Raw genomic sequence first — 18,993 nt, 5'->3', positions numbered from 1 at the left:
GGTCAGAGATATAGTCTGATGGGAAATCGGGGTTGATAAAATGGACCCATTGACTACCCGAATTAACATTGGCTTAGGAAGCATTGCTAACAGAATTGCATGCCGTTGGGAGAAGTTAGTGGATATGAAATTGCCCATAGCCCCGGAGTCCACGCAAGACTCAGCAGTGAGGGTAGTCGACCCAAACGCCAAAGAAACCCCTGATGCCAATTTAGGAGACATGTCAACAGGAACTTGTGAGCCTCTCCCCAAGGTCACTTGATGCAGGGGCTCCTCCTGGCGCTTAGAACATTTGTTAGAAAAATGGCTGACTTGCCCACAGGCAAAACAGGTTGGTTGTGGCTGTACAGTGGGCGCGTTAATGTCACTTGAGAGACATTCATGGGCTCTACAGGGTCGTCAGCCTAAGTTGAAGGACTCATGAGATTGGTGAAGTTCGGAGCCAACAGAACCTTAGATTTACTCTAAGCTTGCTCCAAACCATGCTCAACATACCGCAGATCTATGCGAGTGGCCACTGATATTAATTCATCCAGGATAGATGGAGCCTCCCTAATGGCCAAAGCATCCCTGACATGATCTGCTAGACCCCTCCTGAAAATTGGTATCAGGACTTTATCAGGCCACTACAACTTGGAAGCCAGTGTATGGAATTGGATGGCAAATTGACTGACCATGAACAAACCCTGAGTTAAAGCCAGGAGTTGGAGTGCAGTATTATGGGTCACCCGTGGCCCCCAAAAACCTCTTTCAGAGCACCCAAGAAATGAGAGGATTAGGGGGTCATCTCATTTCCATAATGGCACAGCCCACTCCAACGCCCTGCCAGACAAAAGGGAAATCATGAATCCCACCTTGGATCCAGGTGGATTGAGCACTGATTCACTAACCCTTTACAAGCCTTGCTGTCTACGGAAAAATTATTGGGCAGCAAAAAACGTGGCACAGGTGGAAAAGGAGCCGCTGCAGTAACCGTAGAGAGTGCTTTGAGAGCTGCCTAGTCTGCCATTGTGGCAAAATCAACAGTGGAAGCCAGCCGCTCAAGGGAGGACAACCTGCTTTCCAGCTGTTGGATGTAACGCTGAAGTCGCTGCTCGTCCGCCATTGCTAGCCAGACCCTAGCACTAGTATACTGTTAGGGTTGGCGGATTGCACTAAATAAATTTAATAAAGGGCAATCGCAACCCATGGTTCACCATGCAGAGATGAAAAAATTCCGGTAATGTGTACAATGGCAGAACACACAGCGAGAGATTGCTAGCTCGCACCGAGTTAAATGTCACTCAGTGAACAGCACATGATGTCACTCGTACACAGAAACAGAATAGATGCTCTGCTATAGAGCTGTGTCACTCGCACACAGTAACAAAGTAGATGCTCTGCAATAAAGCTGTGTCACTTGCACACAGTAACGAAGTAGATGCTTTGCAATAGAGCTGTGTCACTCGCACACAGTAATGAAGTAGATATGATGCTAGATACGATCTCTATTAACCTCACAGGGAATCGAAGACCACTAAAGGGGTAAGTAGCAAACAGTGGTTGCACAGTCAGCAAAAGCACTCAACCAACTCCTCTCTGGAGGTGTCAGAATTCTAATGGCTAGGTGCCCAGCCTGTATCCATCTAGGCAAACTCCTCTCCGGAGGTGCCGGAATTCAAACGGCTTACCTCTGACCCTGAGCACATGCTGACAAAGAGCACACTGTTGCAATGTTTCATTCACACATGGAAAGAGGTTGATACTAGCACACCAGCATGCACCTCTGAGAGTCTTTTATACTCAAATCAAATCGGACAGGAACTTGCCCGTGGACCAATCCAGAGCTGCCACATCACCAGCGCAGCTGACGGCTGAGCACCAATGAGATGGTGCCACCTCACGGACATGCTCAGTAACGTGATTTCTGGATGCAGTGGTTACCATAGACTTGGTAACCACACATACAGCACGAGCCTGAACAAGACGCTGGGACTGGAGTCTGTGCTGAGCTGTCATCCCAGCAGCCAGGCCTGAATGGGAGACCACAGCACCAGACAAGGTTTGAGATCTATCCCGTGCAGCGGAAAAATCCTGGCACCTAACAGCCACATTCTGTTAAAATATTATCTAGCAAATGCAGTTCTTATCTGTATAGTCCTTTTAATATAAAGATCTATGTTATGTAAATATGGGTTGGCAAGATATAAGAAAAAGTTAAATCTTGAAGGTTAATTTGTTGGGTTTTTTGTCTGTAAATTCACAATAACTAGTAATATGATAAGTAATGTGTTAGATTTAAAAAAATTGTAGGTCTGATGAGATAAAGTTCAAGTAAGAAACACAAAAATATGAATATAATTGGGTCAGTTGGTAAGCGGTTGATGTTCGGTGAGTCTGCCACCACTGATGAATAGCGGCAAACTTGCGAACAGAGTGTAAAAGATCACTCAGAAAGTAGATGACTGAAGTGGAGGAGGCCTGAAAATACATTCAGCATTTTACCGGGGGTGGAAAAATGGAATTGTCATGGCACAATGGATGAACTGTATACAGTTTCTCTTTTGGAACTCAGAGAATAATTAAGATAGATGGGCAGATGAATTAGCTGTCCTGCAAGGTCAAAAGTGGCTTGCCTTATTACTCTATTATTTCACTGTTGTAGAGCTATCACCACTGACGCCTTTTTTCATGATATTTTGTACATCGACACAAGAAAAAAAAAAGATACAAATTGATTGTTTGGTTCTCATATCAGTCTTAGTCAATGCAGGCAGTGTTTGGATTAATGGGATTGAAGGCTGTTGGTTGAAGGAGGAAGACGGGCTGAAAAGCAAGAGAAATTGGCTTGGACCCTTGGGAATGAATCTGACGTGAGATGTATGGATACACTTTGATGTTGTTTTAAATTGTATGAAAATCATAGTTGTCAAAATATAATGTTCTAGAATATTAAATTGTGATCTCTAAATAAAATTGTTCTACTTATTACCAAATATGTTTAAAAGTAAAATGAACAGAAAAAGATTAGAATTGTAAAAGAAAAAAAATTAACATAAGATACATATAGAGCTGAGTGCAGAGTTATTACAAAATTATACATAAACTGTTCATCAATGTACATCATTGTGATTCAAGAAGACCATGACACTAATTAGAAAATATCCGAGGACCAAGATGACATCCAAAAAGAATGATACTCCATTAGTTAATGAGTGCCTTCATTTTTCATATTGGACATAAAGTACTAACTTCTCTCCTGGATGGGTCAATATAAAATGGACAAGTGTTTTTATGTGTTATTTACCAATCAGGACACATCAAGATGGTTAAAAAGACACCATAATTTTGTGATGTTGATGAGTTTTCTTCCATAACACATCAAGTAAAAATGTCCCTCATTATACACCTCCTCACATTTGATAATCCTTTGTAGTTTGCTTGTTTTAACAACCAAAGATGTTACTGATAATATTAAATGGGTTGTACTAATTTTCATAAATTATCACCTAGCCACAAAATTGGTAATTAGTTACTGATTGCTGGAAGTAACTCCAGTGGTACCCCATCTATCATGAGAATGGGGCTCTCAAGTACCTAATTTGAATGGAACGGTGGTCAAGTACTGGTTGTCAAAATGTGTGGAACTGAATAAGATAGATATTAGACAATGAATGAAGATTTATTGAACATGCTAAGCCATTCCATTCAAATGAGAGACTGGAGACCATGCTTTTAGCTACTGGGGAGAAAAGATACTGGTCTCCCTGGGCCCCTGACATGGAGGGGCCCACGTGGGGCCTCCACTACCATTAACCCCTTCATGACCTTGTGATTTTTAGTTTTTCCGTGTTCGTTTTTCACTCCCCTCCTTCCCAGAGCCATAACTTTTTTATTTTTCCGTCAATTTGGCCATGTGAGGGCTTATTTTTTGCGGCACGAGTTGTACTTTTGAAAGACATCATTGGTTTTAGCATGTCTTGTACTAGAAAACGGGAAAAAAATTCCAAGTGCGGTGAAATTGCAAAAAAAGTGCAGTCCCACACTAGTTTTTTGTTTGTCTTTTTTGCTAGGTTCTCTAAATGCTAAAACTGACCTGCCATTATTATTCTCCAGGTCAGTACGAGTTCATAGACACCTAACATGACTAGGTTATTTTTTACCTAAGTGGTGAAAAAAAATTCCAAACTTTGCTAAAAAAAAAAAAAATTGTGCCATTTTCCGATACTCGTAGCGTCTCCATTTTTCATGATCTGGGGTCGGTTGAGGGCTTATTTTTTGCGTGCCGAGATGACATTTTTAATGATAGCATACTGGTGCAGATAAGTTCTTTTGATCGCCCGTTATTGCATTTTAATGCAATGTCGCGGTGACCAAAAAAATGTAATTCTGGCATTTCGATTTTTTTTCTCGTTACGCCGTTTAGCGATCAGGTTAATGCTTTTTTTAATTTGATAGTTTGGGCGATTCTGAACGCGGCGATACCAAATATGTGTAGATTTTATTTTATTTTATTGATTTATTTTGATTGGGGCGAAAGGGGGGTGATTTAAACTTTTATATTTTTTATTTTTTTTCACATTTTTTTAAACTTTTTTTAACTTCTATGGTTACAATACTGAAGCATTGCCGACCTCTGATCATGTGACGGGGTCGGCGATGCCATCATTTCCGGCTGCCTGGCCGGATGCGGTAGTTAAATGCCGCTGTCTGCATCAAAGCGGGGCTTCTGACCTCGGACGTACTATCCCGTCCGAGGTCAGAAAGGGGTTAACTGTATCAGCATGCTCAGTACTAATGCTCTCAATTCTATATACCGCAGGTCTCTTTTGGCCTATGACCTGTAGAACGGCAAAAAGTCATAAAATCATCAGGCCAGGACCCTGACGTGTTGTGTGTGTTAAGCACGATGACGTCATTATGTCAGTCTGACCACACCTTTCTGCTGTCTGCTGCTGGAATCGCAGGTGTTAAATGAGTGTATGAAGTTTATTTTTTAACCCCTTCATGACCCAGCCTATTTTGACCTTAAAGACCTTGCCGTTTTTTGCAATTCTGACCAGTGTCCCTTTATGAGGTAATAACTCAGGAATGCTTCAACGTATCCTAGCGGTTCTGAGATTGTTTTTTCGTGACATATTGGGCTTCATGTTAGTGGTAAATTTAGGTCAATAAATTCTGCGTTTATTTGTGATAAAAACGGAAATTTGGCGAAAATTTTGAAAATTTCGCAATTTTCACATTTTGAGTTTTTATTCTGTTAAACCAGAGAGATATGTGACACAAAATAGTTAATAAATAACATTTCCCACATGTTTACTTTACATCAGCACAATTTTGGAAACAAAATTTTTTTTTGTTAGGAAGTTATAAGGGTTAAAATTTGACCAGCGATTTGTCATTTTTACAACGAAATTTACAAAACCATTTTTTTTAGGGACCACCTCACATTTGAAGTTAGTTTGAGGGGTCTATATGGCTGAAAATACCCAAATGTGACACCATTCTAAAAACTGCACCCCTCAAGGTAGTCAAAACCACATTCAAGAAGTTTATTAACCCTTCAGGTGCTTCACAGCAGCAGAAGCAACATGGAAAGAAAAAATGAACATTTAACTTTTTAGTCACAAAAATTATCTTTTAGCAACAATTTTTTTATTTTCCCAATGGTAAAAGGAGAAACTGAACCACGAAAGTTGTTGTCCAATTTGTCCTGAGTACGCTGATACCTCATATGTGGGGGTAAACCACTGTTTGGGCGCACGGCAGGGCTTGGAAGGGAAGGAGCGCCATTTGACTTTTTGAATCAAAAATTGGCTCCACTCTTTAGCGGACACCATGTCACGTTTGGAGAGCCCCCGTGTGCCTACAAATTGGAGCTCCCCCACAAGTGACCCCATTTTGGAAACTAGACCCCCCAAGGAACTTATTTAGATGCCTAGTGAGCACTTTAAACCCTCAGGTGCTTCACAAATTGATCTGTAAAAATGAAAAAGTACTTTTTTTTCACAAAAAAATTCTTTTCGCCTCAATTTTTTCATTTTCACATGGGCAGTAGGATAAAATGGATCATAAAATTTGTTGGGCAATTTCTCCCGAGTACGCCGATACCTCATATGTGGGGGTAAACCACTGTTTGGGCACACGGCAGGGCTCGGAAGGGAAGGCGCGCCATTTGACTTTTTGAATGGAAAATTAGCTCCAATTGTTAGCGGACACCATGTCGCGTTTGGAGAGCCCCTGTGTGCCTAAACATTGGAGCTCCCCCACAAGTGACCCCATTTTGGAAACTAGACCCCCCAAGGAACTTATCTAGATGCATATTGAGCACTTTAAACCCCCAGGTGCTTCACAGAAGTTTATAACGCAGAGCCATGAAAATAAAAAATAATTTTTCTTTCCTCAAAAATGATTTTTTAGCCTGGAATTTCCTATTTTGTCAAGGATAATGGGAGAAATTGGACCCCAAATATTGTTGTCCAGTTTGTCCTGAGTATGCTGATACCCCATATGTGGGGGTAAACCACTGTTTGGGCGCACGGCAGGGCTCGGAAGGGATGGCACGCCATTTGGCTTTTTAAATGGAAAATTAGCTCCAATCATTAGCGGACACCATGTCACGTTTGGAGAGCCCCTGTGTGCTTAAACATTGGAGATCCCCCAGAAATGACACCATTTTGGAAACTAGACCCCCAAAGGAACTAATCTAGATGTGTGGTGAGCACTTTGAACCCCCAAGTGCTTCATAGAAGTTTATAATGCAGAGCCGTGAAAATAATAAATACGTTTTCTTTCCTCAAAAATAATTATTTAGCCCAGAATTTTTTATTTTCCCAAGGGTTACAGAAGAAATTGGACCCCAAAAGTTGTTGTCCAATTTCTCCTGAGTACGCTGATACCCAATATGTGGGGGTAAACCACTGTTTGGGCACATGCCGAGGCTCGGAAGTGAAGTAGTGACGTTTTGAAATGCAGACTTTGATGGAATGCTCTGTGGGCGTCACGTTGCGTTTGCAGAGCCCCAGATGTGGCTTAACAGTAGAAACCCCCCACAAGTGACCCCATTTTGGAAACTAGACCCCGAAAGGAACTTATCTAGATGTGTGGTGAGCACTTTGAACCCCCAAGCGCTTCATAGAAGTTTATAATGCAGAGCCGTGAAAATAATAAATACGTTTTCTTTCCTCAAAAATAATTATTTAGCCCAGAATTTTTTATTTTCCTAAGGGTTACAGGAGAAATTGGACCCCAAAAGTTGTTGTCCAGTTTCTCCTGAGTACGCTGATACCCCATGAGTGGGGGTAAACCACTGTTTGGGCACACGTCGGGGCTCAGAAGGGAAGTAGTGACTTTTGAAATGCAGACTTTGATGGAATGGTCTGCGGGTGTCACGTTGCGTTTGCAGAGCCCCTGGTGTGCCTGAACAGTAGAAACCCCCACAAGTGACCCCATTTTAGAAACTAGACCCCCCAAGGAACTTATCTAGATATGTGGTGAGCACTTTGAACCCCCAAGTGCTTCACAGACGTTTACAACGCAGAGCCGTGAAAATAAAAAATCATTTTTCTTTCCTCAAAAATTATGTTTTAGCAAGCATTTTTTTAGATTCACAAGGGTAACAGGAGAAATTGGACCCCAGTAATTGTTGCGCAGTTTGTCCTGAGTATGCTGGTACCCCATATGTGGGGGTAAACCACTGTTTGGGCACACGTCAGGGCTCGGAAGTGAGGGAGCACCATTTGACTTTTTGAATACGAGATTGGCTGGAATCAATGGTGGCGCCATGTTGCGTTTGGAGACCCCTGATGTGCCTAAACAGTGGTAACCCCTCAATTCTACCTCCAACACTAACCCCAACACACCCCTAACTCTAATCCCAACTGTAGCCATAACCCTAATCACAACCCTAACCGCAACACACCCCTAACCACAACCCTAACCCCAACACACCCCTAACCCTAACCACAACCCTAATTCCAACCCTAACCCTAAGGCTATGTGCCCACGTTGCGGATTCGTGTGAGATATTTCCGCACCATTTTTGAAAAATCCACGGGTAAAAGGCACTGCGTTTTACCTGCGGATTTTCCACGGATTTCCAGTGTTTTTTGTGCGGATTTCACCTGCGGATTCCTATTGAGGAACAGGTGTAAAACGCTGCGGAATCCGCACAAAGAATTGACATGCTGCGGAAAATACAACGCAGCGTTTCCGCGCGGTATTTTCCGCACCATGGGCACAGCGGATTTGGTTTTTCATATGTTTACATGGTACTGTAAACCTGATGGAACACTGCTGCGGATCCGCAGCCAAATCCGCACCATGTGCACATGGCCTAATTCTAAAGGTATGTGCACACGCTGCGGAAAACGCTGCGGATCCGCAGCAGTTTCCCATGAGTTTACAGTTCAATGTAAACCTACGGGAAACAAAAATCGCTGTACACATGCTGCGGAAAAACTGCACGGAAACGCAGCGGTTTACATTCCGCAGCATGTCACTTCTTTGTGCGGATTCCGCAGCGGTTTTACAACTGCTCCAATAGAAAATCGCAGTTGTAAAACCGCAGTGAAATGCGCAGAAAAAAACGCGGTAAATCCGCCATAAATCCGCAGCGGTTTAGCACTGCGGATTTATCAAATCCGCAGCGGAAAAATCTGCAGAGGAACAGAATACGTGTGCACATACCGAAACCCTAACCCTAACCCTACCCCTACCCCTACCCCTAACCCTACCCCTAACCCTAACCCTACCCCTAGCCCTAACCCTAGCCCTAACCCTAACCCTACCCCTAACCCTAACCCTACCCCTAACCCTAACCCTATTCTAACATTAGTGGAAAAAAAAAATTTCTTTATTTTTTTATTGTCCCTACCTATGGGGGTGACAAAGGGGGGGGGTCATTTATTATTTTTTTTATTTTGATCACTGAGATATAATCTATCTCAGTGATCAAAATGCACTTTGGAACGAATCTGCCGGCCAGCAGATTCGGCGGGCGCACTGCGCATGCGCCCGCCATTTTGGAAGATGGCGGCGCCCAGGGAGAAGACGGACGGGACCCCGGCTGGATCGGTAAGTATGATGGGGTGGGGGGGACCACGGGGGGGGGGAATCGGAGCGCGGGAGGGGTGGAACGGAGAACGGGGGGCTGGAACGGAGCACCGGGGGGTGGAACGGAGCACCGGGGGGGTGGATCGGAGTGCAGGGGGGGTGATCGGAGCACGGGGGGGTGATTGGAGCACGGGGGGAGCGGACAAGAGCACGGGGGGGGAGCGGAGCACTGGACGGAGGGGAGCCGGAGCAGTGTACCGGCCAGATCGGGGGGCTGGGGGGGCGATCGGTGGGGTGGGGTGGGGTGGGGGCACATTAGTATTTCCAGCCATGGCCGATGATATTTCAGCATCGGCCATGGCTGGATTGTAATATTTCACCCGTTATAATAGGTGAAATATTACAAATCGCTCTGATTGGCAGTTTCACTTTCAACAGCCAATCAGAGCGATCGTAGCCACGAGGGGGTGAAGCCACCCCCCCTGGGCTAAACTACCACTCCCCCTGTCCCTGCAGATCGGGTGAAATGGGAGTTAACCCTTTCACCCGGCCTGCAGGGACGCGATCTTTCCATGACGCCACATAGGCGTCATGGGTCGGAATGGCACCGACTTTCATGACGCCTACGTGGCGTCAAAGGTCGGGAAGGGGTTAATGTTAATATTGTGTAAGGGCCATCATACAGTTTAAGGGTTACTAAGGTGACCACTATATAGTGTAGAGCAGTGCTCCCCAAGTCCGTCCTCAAGAGCCACCAACAGGTCATGTTTTGAGGATTTCCTTAGTACTGCACAGGTGATGGAATTCTTGCCTGTCCACATGCTGTGATTATCACATAGGCAAAACTAAGGAAATCCTTAAAACATGACCTGATGGTAACTCTTGAGGATTGGAATTGGGGAAAATTGGTGTAGAGGCCACTTAGGGGGCCATCCTACAGTGTGGAGGCTACTAATGGGGACACCATACAGTATGGGGACAACAAAAGGGGCCATCATTCAGTATGTGGGCTACTAGGGGGGCCACCATACAGTATTGGGGCCGGTAAGGGGGCCATCTTACAGTGTGGAGACTACTGTAGGGGCAATCATAGAGAATGGGGGCTACTGTGGGGCCATTATACAACATTAGGGTTACCAAGGGAGCCATCATACAGCATGGGAGCTACTAAGGGGGCCATTATACGTCATGGGGGATACTAAGGCAGTCATTTGATATGTGTGCGGGCAATTAAGAGGTACCATTACACAGTGTGGGGGCTACTGTGGCGGTCATCATACTGTGTGGGGGCTACTGTGGGGGCAATAGTACAGTGTTTGGCTACTGTGGGCATCATCATACACCGTGGGGGCTAAAATGGGGGCCATCATGTGGAGTGGGGTTTACTTTGGTGGTCATAATACAGTGTGGGGGCTACTAAGGGAGCCATTATACCACATGGAGCCTACTTTGGGGGTCATCATACAAAGTGGGGATCATTACAGTGTATGGGCTAGTGTGGAGACAGCTAAACAGTGTGGGGGCATTAAACTGTCTATAGGGGAGAAATGGAGACATCCTACTGGATATAGGGGAACTATACAGGGAGAACTCAGTGGACTTCATTACTGTATATGAAGGACTAGGGACATTATTACTGTCCATGAGGGGAATCAAGGGACATTATCACTGTACAGGGGGGCTCATGGGACATTATTAAATGTTAAGTGGGCAATTATTGATATCGGGACACTCTGGTTATGATGACTGTCAAAGGTGCACAGGGGGCATTATTACTTTCAAGGGGCAAAATGTGAGCACTGTTTTCTAGAGAACTTACACAGGGCATTAATATTTTCTAAGGGGCAATTATTCCATCTAGGGAATGCACAAAGGAGACATTTAACTTTGTAAGGAGAATAGTGGTGGGTGTGGGGAACTAGGAGGAGCACTGTCGTTGTGCCACACTGCAGGTGAAGTAATACACACAGCAGCAGCGGCTCAGTATTGGGGTGACAGCAGGATGGTAAGTGTATGGAGGTTGGGAATAGAGGGGGATGATGCTGGAAATGTGAGAAATCATATCTGTCTTTGTTGTAAACAGTTGTCATATTGGTCTGGAAAATAACTCCTGGCCCCAACTCAACAGGAAGTAAAAGAAAAAGAAGGCATCTCTCTCTTGATGACAAGGTTCTCTGATAGAGCTGGTGAGGGGTATTTTCAAACACCACTGGCCCATTCTCCTCTGGATACTGACATAAGGAATGCTATTGGCCCCTATCCCGAATTTAACTACCATAAATGAAGATTCCTTAAGGATAGATTGTTCCACAGCCACTACCAAAATCACACAAATCCATCCTGGCTGGGTACACAACCAAAGGGATGCAACATATGTGGGAGTTGTAAGTCATGTAGGTTTATTTCACCAGGAAAAACCTTCAGGAGCAATAACACAGGCAGAGTTTTCCATATTAGACAGTTTATAAACTGAAGGACCACAGGTGTCATATACAAAGCCATATGTGACTGCGATATGGAGTATATAGGGAAGATCAAGAGGGGATTTCACAGAAGAGTAGGGGAGCACATCCGAGATACCTTAAACAGAAGGGATACTGCAACTGCAATAAGTCTTAATAATCTCCAGCAGGGTGACATTAAGAAAATTAGGTTCATGGGAATAGATAAAATAAACCCGTCATCCAGGGAGGGGAGATTGGGACTGGCTAATTCTGCAAAAAGAGTTCAAATTGATTTTTTGTCTACAAACCACTCTCTTCACTGGCCTGAATCAACAGCTATCCTTTATCTCTTTCTTGTAGAATAGCCTGTAAATAGGGTAAGTAAGATCAGGGAGAACCATCGTTGAGTGGGGGCGCCGATGAGCAGGTTACTAGTGTGTCAAGCTCTGCGCTATGTAGGGTGCAGCCTAGCTTAGCTAGATCAAGGGGGAGTGTAGGTCTTTTTAATCCCCATCACACAAAAAACCCTTCCCCCTATTATTTTACCTACTGCTTATCATTTTCTTTCTGCCTTTGTGAGGTTGTTTATTTATTTATTTTACTCATATAGCGCCATTAGTTCCACAGCGCTTTACAAACATTATTGACACTGCCACCATTGGGGCTCACAATCTAGAATCCCTATCAGTATGTCTTTGGAATGTGGGAGGAAACTGGAATACCCGGAGGAAACCCACGCAAACACAGGGAGAACATACAAACTCTTGCAGATGTTGTCCTTGGTGGGATTTGAACCAAGGACCCCAGCACTTCAAGGTTGGGGTCCTGCCACCATGAGCCACTGTGCTGCCCATATTATTATTCTCACATGTGAAAAAATACCCCCTACTGCCACCACCCTATATACTTTCATGACCTTAATTATCATGATAATAACTATGATGCTTTACCTGTATGTGATTATGCTTTGTATCCATATTGTCTCCGAATTATCCTTTTAGAAATACTAATGCCAATTTTGTATTGATACACAGGTGCTGTATATTGAGTGGACATATTAGTGACCTACCTTGATTAGAGGCCTCTGTTTATTTCAACTAATTTATAAAGACTTTTGATCTTTGATACTATTCCAAATCCAACATACTCCATTAGGAACTTATTCTCTGTTGAATACCTCCTATCTCATACCTAGGGCTACTATACAGAGTCATGCTCCACTACAATAGCTGTGAATAAGAGTAGGCACTCTGTATATTATACAAACATGTGTATGTTTGTCTTGTACACTTTGCACTTTGGGTTGTATAGTTTTGTTTTTAAAGATTATGTAATGAAAGTTAATTTTTATTCTAATTGCTACATTGCAAATCTAGATACATTCCTTGAGGAATCTAGTTTCCAAATGGGGTAACTTTTGGGTGGTTTCCACTGTTAAGGCACATCAGGAGCTCTCCAAATGGGACATGGCATCCATTAATTATTCCAGCAAATTTTGCATTCAAAAAGTCAAATGGCGCTCCTTTCGAACCTTGCCATGCGCCCAAACAGTATTTTCCCCCACTTATGGGATAACGGCGTACTCAGGAAAAATTGATCAGCAAATTGTTTTGTGCAATTTCTCCTGTTACCCTTGCAAAAATGCACAATTTGGGGCTAAAAGAACATTTTTTTATATCTTCATGGCTAAATGTTATAAACTTCTGTATGAAAACCGAAAAGGATGGAGTCAACAAGTCTGTCTTTAGAATGAATACAAAATATTCTTTATTACTACATAAAATAACAACATTTAGTAAAATATCTTTCACCAGTAGGAATAGTAAAATTTAAATGACAGGTAGATTTGTTAAGGACTCAGGTATAATGAGTCAGGAAGTCAACACTAAACATTAGAATAAAACGACCGGGGGAATCATGTTCCTGAGTAGACCCAGGTTGAAAAATAAGTTAATACAGCTTTAAGAGGCCATAAGTGTGATGGCTAGCTCTGGAATGATCCTTACCCATATGAATTCTAGTGTGATACCTTACTCCCAGCTTCTATGCGTGTTTCACATGGGTTTCCTCCGGGGCTTGGCATTTGGCTATTTTCATGTTTTGCTATCTCATAACCTGGAATTTCACTGTTTTTTTTAGGGAAACTGAACATTTGTTTTTTTTATTGTGAAGCAAGCAACAAATAGGACAACATATCTGAAAACGTCAGTGTGCATAACTATTCACACCCCTAAAGTCAGTAGTTTGTAGAGCCTTACAGCTGCCAGTCACTTTGGATAAGTCTCTATGAGCTTTCCAAATCTTGCCACGGGGATTTTTGCCCATTCCTCAAGGCAAAACTGTTCCAACTCCTTCAAGTAGATGGTTTCCTCTGGTAAACAGCAATCTTCAAGTCTGAAAACAGATTTTCAAATGGATTGATGTCTGGGCTTTGATTATGCCACTCCTAAACATTTCCGTGTTTCCCCTTAAATTACTTGAGTGTTGCTTTAGCAGTATGCTTTGGGTCATTGTTTTGTTGAAAGGTGAACCTCCGTCAAAGTCACAAATCACTGACAGACTGAAACAGGTTTGGCTCAAGATTATCCCTGTATTGCGCACCATCCATTTTTCCCTCGACTCAAACCATTTTCCCTGTCCCTGCAGCCAAAAAACTTTCCCACAGCATGACGCAGCCACCATAATGTTTCACTGTGAAGTTTGGTGCCAGACGTAGCTGTGGCAACCCAGGAGTTCAGGTACCACATTAGTGCTGCCTTCCTCTCGGGGAGGGTAGTGCTATGCCTGGAGACAAGTGAGATTCCTTTTGGCAGGTTATCACACAACACCTTCCAAATCCAGGCTAGAAGGGGGAGCTCAAAACCCTGTTTTAGGGCAGCTTCCCTGGATAAAGATCCTGGTTTGGAGGAGGAGCTAGACAATTGGTCCCAGGAGACCAGTGAGTGCAGGTTAGTCTGTACAGAAAGTCTGTGAGCGAGGACAGACAGGGACAGGACTCCAGGAGACTACGAGAAGGCCTCCACGGAGTCAATGTGCAGAAACCGGGTACCAGGAACCCGAGGCTTTGTGGAACTATAAGACACAGAGCAGAACTGGAGGGCGGAGGATTACATAGACTTTGCCCATATTCACCTGTGGTACAGTAGCACCTTGGAGCCTGGAGTTTCCATGAAAAGACTCCAGTAAGCACGGCTCAAGCTGCCTACCATACAGGTACGTGTCCCAGGACAGGGGAACGAATTAGGAATTTGCTGGGAACACTTAGTGGCAGCATGGACCTCAGTTACAGCAAGAGCAGAGTGGAAGGCTTCTACCTGACCTGCCAATGGGATTCCGCTTGTCTCTGGACTGCCTGGACTCCTAATGAGCCTTACAATTTTTGTGTAAGAAAATGCTTTTTTCTGCCTATTCTTCCATATAGACCACCTCTATGGAGTGTACGGCTTACTGTCGTCATATGGACAGATACTCCACTTTTTTTCTGCCCATTCTTCCGTAAAGGCCACCTCTATGGAGTGTACAGTTTATTGTGGTCATTTGGACAGATACTCCAGTCTCTGCTCAGGAACTCTGGAGCTCCTTCAGAGTTACCTTTGGTCTCCTTACTACCACTCTGATTAATTCCCTTCTTGACTGGGCTGAGAGTTTAGTGGGTGTCCCTCTCTTGGCAGGTTTGTTGTGGTACCATGTTCTTTTCATTTCATGATAATGGATTTGATGATGCTCTGGGTGATCATCAGAGATTGGGATTTTTTATAACCCAATCCTGAGGGTATGTGCACACGTCAGGATTTCTCGCAGAAATTTTCCTGACTAAAACCGGACATTTCTGCCAGAACGTTTTTTGATGCCTTTTTGGTGCGTTTTTTTGTGCGTTTTTTCCCAAATGCATATAATAGCGGGAAAAATGCAGAAAATCGACAAAATTAATGAACATGCTGCTTTTTTTACCGCAATGCGTTTTTTTCATGGAAGAAAACGCATCATGTGCACAAAACTTGCAGAATGCATTCTAAATGATAGGATGCATAATGTATGCGTTTCTAATGAGTTTTTATAGCGTTTGGACCGCGAAAAAAACGCAAAAAAAAGCAAAAAAAACCTGCACATAGCCTGACTTGTACTTTTCAACAACTTTGTCCCTGACTTGTTTGGAGTGCTCCTTGGTCTTCATGGTGTTGTTTGGTTAGTGGCGGTTTTTGCCTAATGGTGTTGCAGCCTCTGTGGCCTTTCAGAAATGGTGTGTATATACTGACAGACCATGTGACACTTATGTTGCACACAGGTGGACTTCCTTTCACTAAGCATGTGACTTATGAAGGTAGTTGCTTGCACCAGAAATTTTTAGGGGCTTCATAGTAAAAGGGGGGGATACATATGCACATACCATTTTTTAGTTATTTGATCCCATAAATATAATTTATGCCTATATTTTTTTTCATGTCACTTCACCAACGTAGATTACCATATTTTTTCGGACTATAAGACGCATCGGACTATAAGACGCACCCAGGTTTTAGAGGTGGAAAATAGGGAAAAAAATATTTGAAGCAAAAAAATTGTGGTAAAATGTAATAACATACTATTATATGTGTTGTTATTATATATAATAGTATGTTATTATGTTGGAAGCTGCGGGTAGAAGATGGTGCTGCAGGACCAGTGTGGTGTTTGTAAAGTACTATCTATTAAGACAGTGGAGGGTGAGTATATGGATGGGGGCACAGGGCTTATATTTAAAGCACAACTCCAGAACTGAAAAATAACACTGGAGTGCTGCTTTAAGATATCATTGGGAGAACTATAACTCCCAGCATGTCCTGCAGATCCTATGGCATGCTGGGAGTTATAGTTCACACGAGTGGCAGAGTGCTTTATTGTGTGTTGTAAAGACTAACCTTTTAATTGAGGCAGCCAGCCAGCAACACTGTGGTGAGGTAAAGAAGAGCTGGAGCATCCCATGACTGCACACACAGAGTTCTCCCTCTTGTTGCCTCTCCACAGCACAGGTCATAAGAGGAAGCCTGCAGATTCTAGAGGGAAGTCTGAGCAACCTGTGATGACATCAAGAAGAGGGAGGGCTCTGTGCTGCCATGTGATGCTCCAGCCCGCCCACTTCATGACATCACACAGGTCCTTATGCCTCAGCATCCAGCATAGCCAGGCAGGCAGAAGCTGTGCTGTCAGGTATGCAGCTGTCTTTCCTGGCCGCTGCTGTTGCCCCTCCTCCACCGCACACACAGATCTCCCCAGCTGCTGCAGGAACCCAGCGCTGGGGAAACCATGTGTGTCCCTGTGTAAAGCCGGGATCACACATGCGAGAAACACGTCCGTGTCTCGCATGTGAAATCCAAGCTCTGGCGCCGGCACTCCAGAGCGGAGCGTGCGGCTCCATGTGTTGCTATGCAGCCGCACGCTCTGCTCTGGAGTGCCGGCGCCAGAGCTTGGATTTCACATGCGAGACACGGACGTGTTTCTCACATGTGTGATCCCAGCCTAAGTGAAGGACTATTCATTTTCTGCTCACTGCTTAGCTGACAGGTGGGCGGGGAAGCGGCTAATGAATATTCACTGCACTTTAATCATGGGGACCACTGGTTTCCTCAGCGCTGGATTCTGGGCATCTGGGACATTTTTCTGCCTCCTGAAGTGGGATAGCAGTGCATCCCACTCGCTGCTGCCCCCCTCCCCACATGCTAAATTCCGACCAAAAGACGCACCCACACTTTCCTCCCAAATTTGGAGGAAAAAGGTGCCTCTTATGGTCGGAAAAATATGGTATATAGTGCTGATGTATCATGTACACATCAGATTACAAATATTTAACTCTGCTGGATGTCCTCATATGAACTCGAGCGTGGGAAAATATTCTGAAAAGTTCCCAGGCTCGAGTTTATATGAGGACATCCAGCAGAGGGCGCATAACTGCAACTGAAGGTAACTACAGATCATTGACCTACATTCCATTCATTCCCCGGGGTTTTACAGGCAGGAGCACAGCTGCATTAGCAGAGCTTCTGCTTGTAAAATTAGTTAACCCCTTCAGATGGATTTACATCGTGGGACGTGACAGAACGACGGAAGGTATATGGGATATTGTTGTTTTTAATTTTACCTTTTTTACAGATCGTGGGTCTTCAGGTGGATTACCAGTATAATAAAATATTACAAAAATCTGTGTATTTATTTGATTAAAATACTTTGTAATAATGAGTGTGTGTTTTTTAACCATTTCATACTATTGGATTAATAATGGATTAGTGTCATAATTGACGCCTCTCCATTGTTAACCTGGCTTAATGTCACCTTACAATAGCAAGGTGACATTAACCCTTCATTACCCCATATCCCACCACTACACGGGAATGGGAAGAGAGTGGCCAAGTGCCAGAATGGGCGCATCTTCCAGATGTGCCTTTTCTGGGGTGGCTGGGGGCAGATGTTTTTAGCCAGGGGGGCCAATAACCATGGACCCTCTCCAGGCTATTAATATCTGCCCTCAGTCACTGACAATTCTGGTGGAGAAAATTGTGCGGGAGCCCACGCCAATTTTTTCCGCGATTTAACCCTTTAATTTAATAGAGCGCCCAAATTTTGCACATACACACTACTTAGTAGTGTGGAATGTGCAAAAATAAAAAAAGGGATATGAAATGGTTTACTGTATGTAAACCATGTCTCATATCATGTCGGGTTTGGGAAGGAGATAGCAAAAGCCGGCAATTGAATTACCAGCTTTTAAGCTATCTAGCGCTGTATGATATATTAATATATATATATATATGTCTCACATATATACCCCTATACTATGTGTAGACATTTATCTTAGCTATTCTATTCTAACCTGTCAGTGTGATTTTACTGCACACCGCACTGAATTGCCGGCTTTTCTATAGAACACCGCTGCATACAGTTAGGGCCAGAAATATTGGGACAGTGACACAAGTTTTGTTATTTTAGCTGTTTACAAAAACATGTTCAGAAATACAATTATATATGTAATATGGGCTGAAAGTGCACACTCCCAGCTGCAATATGATAGTTTCCACATCCAAATCGGAGAAAGGGTTTAGGAATCATAGCTTTGTAATGCATAGCGTCCTCTTTTTCAAGGGACCAAAAGTAATTGGACAATGGACTCTAAGGGCTGCAATTAACTCTGAAGGCGTCTCCCTCGTTAACCTGTAATCAATGAAGTAGTTAAAAGGTCAGGGGTGGATTCCAGGTGTGTGGTTTTGCATTTGGAAGCTGTTGCTGTGAGCAGACAACATGCGGTCAAAGGAACTCTCAATTGAGGTGAAGCAGAACATCCTGAGGCTGAAAAAAAAGAAAAAATCCATCAGAGAGATAGCAGACATGCTTGGAGTAGCAAAATCAACAGTTGGGTACATTCTGAGAAAAAAGGAATTGACTGGTGAGCTTGGGAACTCAAAAAGGCCTGGGCGTCCACGGATGACAACAGTGGTGGATGATCGCCGCATACTTAATTTGGTGAAGAAGAACCCGTTCACAACAT

Source organism: Ranitomeya imitator, chromosome 2, assembly GCF_032444005.1.
Source record: "Ranitomeya imitator isolate aRanImi1 chromosome 2, aRanImi1.pri, whole genome shotgun sequence".
Classification (NCBI taxonomy): domain Eukaryota; kingdom Metazoa; phylum Chordata; class Amphibia; order Anura; family Dendrobatidae; genus Ranitomeya; species Ranitomeya imitator.
This window is presented reverse-complemented; position numbering follows the sequence as displayed.